Source organism: Palaemon carinicauda, chromosome 11 (assembly GCF_036898095.1).
Source record: "Palaemon carinicauda isolate YSFRI2023 chromosome 11, ASM3689809v2, whole genome shotgun sequence".
Lineage (NCBI taxonomy): Eukaryota > Metazoa > Arthropoda > Malacostraca > Decapoda > Palaemonidae > Palaemon > Palaemon carinicauda.
In genome coordinates, this window is record NC_090735.1 from 21,565,333 (window position 1) to 21,573,859 (window position 8,527).

The following is an 8,527-nucleotide window of genomic DNA, read 5'->3' on the forward strand; positions in this document are numbered from 1 at the left end:
ATATATATATATGTATATATATATATATATATATAATATATATATATATATATATATATGTGTATATATTTTATATATATATATATATATATATATATATATATATATATGTATATATATATATATATATATATACATACATACATATACATACTCACAATATTTTCCTTTTATAATCAATAACTATAAAATAATTATTCTTCGCAAGATGAATATAATTAAATACAGAACCTATTTTTTATATTGAACTATTAATAAAAATCATAAAAATACGGCTTAAAATATCCTCTCAATAAACTAATCTTGAATGAAATTTTCCAAAAGTCCTACATGGAGATGGGCGCCGTATCCTGGAGTGCCGATGAAGATCCAATCCGTCTTAGAGGATTCGGCGGACTGAGGGAGGAAGTAAGGGCGCTCGTAATGCCCTCGCAGGATGTTCGCCGCCGAGGAGTCGCAGTTACTCCTGAGGGATAATCAATAGACTTTTTTTTTTATAATGCAAAGAATAATTAAAGGCAATTTTAGGAGTTTCCTTAGAAAAGTAACGGTTATAATTGCTGAGATGGAAAGGGTAAAGTTCGGTTTGACTTTTTTAACTGTTCTAATTCTTCATCATTGAACTACACGCACACACAGATACACAGACACACACACATATATATACACACACACACACACACATATATATATATATATATATAGATAGATATATACATATACATGCGTGTGTGTGTATGTGTTTGTGCGTGTATGTATATATATATATATATATATATATGCATATATATATATATATATATATTTATATAGATAGATAGATAGATAATTACATATATATACATATTATATATATATATATATATATATATATTTATATATATTGATTGATTGATTTTAGTATGATGAAAGTTGCAGCTATCAGATCGGCATATATAGGAAGGTATTCCGATAATCTAGTTAAAAAATTGCCCATAGACACCCAACCAGTTTCATAAATAAATAAAAAATATTGTTCAAACCAATGAAATCTAAAAAAAAAAAAATATCGTTTACATCCGTATCAATAAATATAAAACACATTTTGTGCAGTTTTGCTTAATTTTTTATAAACTATTGTTTTAAGGCCTAAGTATTTTAATACTGACGCTATGAATTCTTTTATCACGAGTCTTAAGGGAATAAAGTGTTAGTGGATTTCTACGTATACCTATATTAAAACATATCCATGGCATTAAGAAGGTTCAGATATCTAATTCCAAACATTATAAATGATAAAAATAGAATAAAAGGTAAAGAAAAAAATCATTAACATTACAAAATCGAATAAAAGGTGAAAAAATCAAATCATTAACCTCAAACACCGTATAAGATATAACAAGAGAAATTGGTAATAACCCCGAGCAGGGATAAGCTTTTTTGCTTAAACCCACTTCTTTTCTCTCTGACTTAAAAACCTTCTATCCTTTCCAAGTCTCTTCTACTTACTGGGACTTGCTGCTATAACTACTTTTTCTCTGACTGATAGACTCTGTCTGTTAACCTTTCATTTCGTGGACCTAAACAGGAGTCTCTCCTCCGGGTCACTTCCCTCACTTCCACGTCAGATGCTAGAAATCCCTCCTTAAAGTCAAATATCCTCCCCTTTTGTATGTTCCAGTAACTCTGGAAAATCACCCTTTGCCTTTATAATGTTGCAGTATCGGCCTACTCTGGGAGGCCACCCTTTTCAAAGAAATATTCTCTTACGGGCTGTCCAACGGCAAGAGCCCGTGTCAAGCCACAGGCATGGCAATCTTTACCACCACCAACACGGTAATTACTAACGTAAGATGATATACTACTTACCACCCGATGTACCAAGGCTCGCCGAGCATGTTGGCCCTCTGGTGAGACATGTTGAAGACGTGTCTGAGGTTCCTGAACTCGGTCTGGTAAGGGAAGAACTGGCAGTCGCGCTCGAAGTTCTCCAGAACGGGAGAGTCGTCGGCGTAGATCGACTTGAAGAACTCGAACGAGAACGACTCAGCGGCCGTCCAGTTCTTCTGCCCGTCCGTCACCACCACCGGACGTCCGCTGTAGGCGTACCTGCGGAGGACGAGGACGGTTCGGATAAACACAAACACACACACACACACACACACACATATATATATATATATATATATAGATAACATCACAAATAACAACAATTTAAGCCATTTCTAGTCCACTGCAGGACGAAGGCCTCATACATGTTAATTCCTATCTGGGTTTTGTTCAGTTTTCATCACTACGGTGGCCCAGTACGAACTGGTGATGGTGGGAGACTTTAGTGTGATTGCTCACAGCAAACCAACCTAGTATATTTGGCCTCGACTAGCACAACTTTGCTGATCGTGGCGATACGCAAACCCTTTCACCACTTTAAGGTATACGTGTGTGTATATATATATATATATATATATATATTCTGCAACGGAAAAATTGAAACCTTGATTAGAGTTAGTACTCTCATATTAAAGTTGACCAATCTCTCTCTCTCTCTCTCTCTCTCTCTCTCTCTCTCTCTAATAACCTGGCCCCCCTTCATCATCTTCCCCACCCTTCATAATCAGATTAGACTTGATGAGGCTATAATCCTAATCTTCAATGGCCGTCTTCAATAAAAAAAAAGAAAGGTTTCGTTTAAGAGAAGGGAAATCACTTAATTACACCGTTTTATATATATATATATATATATATATATACACACAGTATATATACATATATATGTATATCCATATAAATGTATGTAATTTATATATATATATATATATATATAAATATATATATATATATATATATATATATGTCATGTTGACACGTGATGAATATAGAATGTATTATAGCCACGGAAGGAAAATGAAAAGACTTAATTGGAGTTAGTACTTTCGTCCATCAGGGACATAAACAGATGTTGATGTCACTAATGGACGAAAGTACTAACTAACTAACTAACTATATATATATATATATATATATATATACTGTATATATGTGTGTATAGATGTATTTGTGTATCCCTTTTACGCTAAATTCATAATAAACTTACTTTTGTTCAAACTCCGTTGGCGTGATGGTATGTTACCCTTTCCACATGAGTCACGTGACGACACATACCACATTCCACTGGAGGGCGAAAGACATCTTGCACGGATGTTGGCATCTCGATGGTGCACTGAAATGACAGAAGGAACTGAATTTCTTATTAAATCTCAATTAATTTCTACCTAGAGCTGAAGAGGTCTTCTTTATTTTCTTCATTTGCCTGTTGCCTTCTTTTTTTGCATCCTATCTGAACATGCTGACATATTGATCAAGTTTTAAGACATGAATGCGTGTTGCATATTTAGAGCCCTATAAGGCTGCTTGCAAGTGTAGCTTATATATCCGATTTGAATAATTAGAGTCCTTTTACACTATATTATCTGATGATGTATAAAATTTACTTTTTCAGTATTTAAGGCCATATTAAGCTCTATTATGTGATGAACTCTATATACAGCAATTTATTTTAGTCGTATCAGGTTTTATGTCACCAAATGTTGTTTAAAGATTGTAGTATTCAAATACACTTATTAAAAAAAAAATATTGAAGAAATCTGGTTTATAGAAGCGCAGTGATTCAATGCTTTAATAACAATTAAACTTTAAAAAGGTGGATTAGACAACATTCTCTCTCTCTCTCTCCTCTCTCTCTCCTCTCTCTCTCTCTCTCTTTAAAAATTGGTCATTGATAAGGTATTTAACAGACTGAATAATTCGTTAACGAATTTAAAGGAATAATTTTTTACTTGATATTAAAACATCTAGTATCTCTTCCACTAAACACATCCGGTTTCAAATGCGCTTAAGGTAATCTTATCCTAAGGACTGAAATAATCATAGACAAGAAGAGAGAATATATTAATAATTAAATATTGTTTATAAATACGGAATGAAAGGATACAAGTCATGTAATCAATCCAAATATATAGTGCAAGAAAATCTATGCAAGTAAGAAAAGAAAGATAAAGAAAATATTGCGAAAATATACAAGGTCTGTAAAGAGCTTTAGAGATTATGTAGTTTTAAGACACAGGGGCAAATGAGTGGGAAAAACACTGATAGGAAAATGTGGAATCGAAGTAGATGATAAATATAGCGGGAATTATAACGAAGAGAAAAGATGCGAAAACAAAATGTAAATTGTGATATTGAATATTTTATGAATAAATTTATTGGAACAACAAGAAACAACGAAATACTTCTAAAGTGTCTGGAAACGAAGATATTTGATATCCTTTTGAGATGAATATAAACATAAGTGTTGGAGTAAATATGGACGAAATTAGAACAAACAATAATCATCTTATCAACAATCATGTCCGGAGAAGCTAGATAGTCAAGGTAATTGTACATTGCTAATGTCTTCCGAAGGATCGCTTCATTATAAGATTTAAAAGTTGCTCATGAATGGAAGAGACAAGGAACAGTACAATGCCCTAGAAATTGCGAATTATGCAAAAAAAAAAAAAAAAAAAAAAAAAAAAACAACAACTTTTCAGCAAGCTAGACCAGGGAGGATCGGGCAATGTCTGTGACTCAGCAGGTAGACCCAGCTCCTTATTTCACAAGACTATAGTCAATTTCTTTTAGCGATGCAGATTTGCACCGACTCGCAGCGGTGCCCTTTTAGCTCGGAAAAGTTTCCGGATCGCTGATTGGTTGGACGAGATCATTCTAACCAATCAGCGATCAGGAAACTTTCCCGAGCTAAAAGGGCACCGCTGCGAGTCGGTGCAAATCTGCCTCGATAAAAGAAATGGACTATAGTGAGGTTGCAGGCACTTTCAGACGCTATCGAGCTTGAGCGGGACTCGAACTCTCGTTCAACAAATTTCCAGACAAGGACGTTTCCAATCTTAAAGAGGAAGGGTAAGTGCTTTGGATATAAACGTGTAATTCATTACCAATATCCTAATCTGGCAGCTCGGGTCTGTTCGGAAAATGATGAACTACCTGTGTTATTGGTATTTTTTACATAGCTTTTATAAATTAATTGCGCAAAATCCTGATGTTATTTACATCATTAGTATTCAGCAAAGGTAAACATTCGTGTGGAAGAAAAAAAGTTTCTTCATATAAAATTTACTTTTGTGGAAATTATGAAGAGGATGAAACATTGATAACACACAAATAACATCAAAAATAAGACACGAAAAATTGTATCATTAACACATGTAACCATTACGAAGTCTTTTTTTATTCCTTCAGTCTCTTTCCCTAATGTTTATCACTTCTGACTCTCATTTGCTAACTGCTTTTTTACCACAGCTATTGATGATTTTTTATAATTAATCATTTCCAAAAGCATCGTTTCTTATGCGAGTACAAAAGCTTTAATGAAGTGCAGCATGACCTTTGATCAATCGGTTCTCTTGTTGGTCTCAATTTGTATCCTCTGTGACGGGCCGAGAGAGGAGTTGTGAAATCAAAGGCAGATTGGAAACGACTGAATTATATTGTTGTGGAACACTCTCCTTATATACAAAACCTCAAGGCAACAGGACATAACAAGTTCACAAGACAGACAATATCACAGAGGAAAAACCAGACAGGAATTTTCATGTTCGTTTTAGTGCGAGGGAAGAGCGAAGATACAACCATAATATATACAAAAGGAATTATGTACAATTGTGTGAAAACACGGTTGGTACACCTCTTTGCCGTGTTAATAAAAACTTTTTATTTGTATTTTTAATATTACACAAGGATTCATATCACCTCGGGACATTTTACAAGGTGTCTAAAATTCCCAGTAAATAGAAGGTCTTTTGAAAATGTCCCTTTCCTCGCGACTCAATAGCTTTACGCACTAGAAAAAGTCCGAAAGTCTCATGGTAAAGGAAAGGCTTTTTAAAAGGGGAACACTAAAGGTAAAGGAAACAAGAGATCTGATCTTCTTGTTTTTTGAAATAATACTAATTGAACGTGAACTCCGACATTAGCCGGCACACACGTGTATAAACAGATCTTTGGCTATAAAGGCCGACCAGACTTTGATCTTAGCACTGGAGGAAAATGAGAAGTATTTTTCTAAGGCGTTATGAATAACAAGGTTATTTTGATCCACACAGGCTCCAAGGAAAGCCTACTTGTTTTCACAGTTTAAGCCTATCAAAAAAGATATGTCTTGTTTGACAGAGAGAGAGAGAGAGAGAGAGAGAGAGAGAGAGAGAGAGAGATAATCCAGCATTTACAATCATTGTCACAGCATAGTTTCCTTCTCACATGATAGATAACTTTTCAATATAATGAAGAGGCTCATATGAAAATGAAATAGGAATAGCAGAATTCATTTTTATAAAATATAACAAAACAAAAAACAAAAAATAATAAATCTTTAAAAGGAAATTTCGAGTTTCCCATTGAAAATAGCCTAAATATGCACTTTTCCATTTCACTTGTTTACAAGATTTATGTACAACTTGCTCTATATTGTTTTACATTCTTTTACCCAGGAACATGATTATGAACACAAAGATGATTGAAATATTGTTGTGTATTACCGATGAAAATAAATATTAAAATGTTTGGCGTTGTTGTAATTCGCCAGTTATTTATTATCATTATATATTCTTTCACTCCTATATCAAGCTCTGACAATAGATTTGCACGTCAGAACTGCTTCGAACCTCCACCAGTTTTCCCTGATTATTATTATTATTATTACTATTATTATTATTATTATTATTATTATTATTATTATTATTATTATTATTTTTATCGTTATTATTATTATTATTATTATTATTATTATTATTATTATTATTATTATTATTATTATTACTTTATTATTATTATTATTATTATTATTATTATTATTATTATTATTATTATTATTATTATTATTATTATTATTATTATTATTATTATTATTATTATTATAAGGAACAGAAGTATTATGTGCATAGTATCAAGAAAAAAACATCAAACGATAAAATTTTCAATTCAGTGGTCAGAGGAATTTTAGGTGAATCCTGGGAAAGAAGACAGGTTGGTATAACCTTCATAGGTTAGTAAGAGCGGGGAAAAAATTATAGGAAGGAAATAGAGAAAATAATGTACATAAGAATGATAATAGTTAAGAAAAAGTGGAATAATGTAAGCCTGAAAAGGGAGAAACTGAAGAAATCGAAGACGTGGAAGGGATAGAAAAGTGAATGAGAGAATTGATAACTATAATATTGAATTAAAAGAGAGAGGAAAAGTGGTTTAAAGAAACAACAACGTGACGATTCAGTAAGAGAAAAATGGGAACGGTACAAAGGATAGAAGGATTGAGAGCTAAGACTTTATCAAATTAAATGTGGAAGACCATGAAGCTACAAAGTAAGAATATAGAAAGGGTGTGACGAAAATAGGGAGAGAGATAAGTGAGAAAGAATGAATAGATAGAATAAGAATAAAAGGGGGAATTAGGTGAGATGAAGGGAATTTGAATATGAAATAGTCAGTTACCTTAAGAAAATAATGGTGGATTTTTAAAGAAAGAACATTTAGATTCATAGAAGAATAATAATGAGAGAGAGAGAGAGAGAGAGAGAGAGAGAGAGAGAGAGAGAGATTCTAAATGGGATGGCGTTAGGAAGAGAAGTATAGTATCATAGCTGAAAATATAATAAAGAATACAAATCAGAATAATAGAGAGAGAGAGAGAGAGAGAGAGAGAGAGAGAGAGAGAGAGAGAGAATGTTTTAGAAGGGATGCTCAAAAAAAAAAAATCATGAACCCTTCGCCTTGAAATAACTAAAGTTTGAGGAAAGTTTTAGTTATTCCAAAGAAAATTCTATTGAAGTGAAAATCAAAGTCCAAGATGAAATGCCATCTTCGTTGCTGTGATTTATCAATTATATTGATTTTACCAGACGCGGTTGGCTGGTGCAAAAATCTCCTCTTATCTATTTCTTACTCATTTTAGAGTGACTGTGTAGGATACAGTCACATAGAAATAAACATATTCACACACACGTACACCCCAAGTACTAATACACATACGTGTATATACAAATATATATATACACACATATATATATATATATACATATACATATATATATATATATATATATATTTATATATATATATATATATATATATGCATACGTATGGATGTATATAGGCTGTATATATGCATATACAGTATGTATGCATATGTGTGTGTGTATATATATATATATATATATATAAATATATATATATATATATATATATATGTATATATGCATATATATAAATATATATATATATATATACAGTATATATATATATATATATATGTGTGTGTGTGTGTGTGTGTGTGTGTTTATACACATGTGTGTGTGTCTACGTATGTGTGTGAATATGGGAGCGTGTAGCCTATATCCGGAAGTAAAAGGTACTTCCCATTGTTGTCACATCATCGAAAATTTCAATTATACTGATGTAGCATTGTCATCATACCATTCATTCAACGATCCCCATA

At 32.4% G+C, this 8,527-nt stretch overlaps 1 protein-coding gene and 1 pseudogene across 1 annotated transcript in view; one reads left to right on the plus strand and one right to left on the minus strand.

The window, feature by feature from the left end:
• Positions 1-3,491, minus strand: part of LOC137649854 (bifunctional arginine demethylase and lysyl-hydroxylase JMJD6-like) — a 5,208-nt pseudogene extending 1,717 nt beyond the window's left edge.
• Positions 1-8,527, plus strand: part of LOC137649644 (bifunctional arginine demethylase and lysyl-hydroxylase JMJD6-like) — a 51,348-nt gene that overhangs the window by 26,090 nt on the left and 16,731 nt on the right. The gene's annotated exons all lie outside the window — the stretch shown is intronic.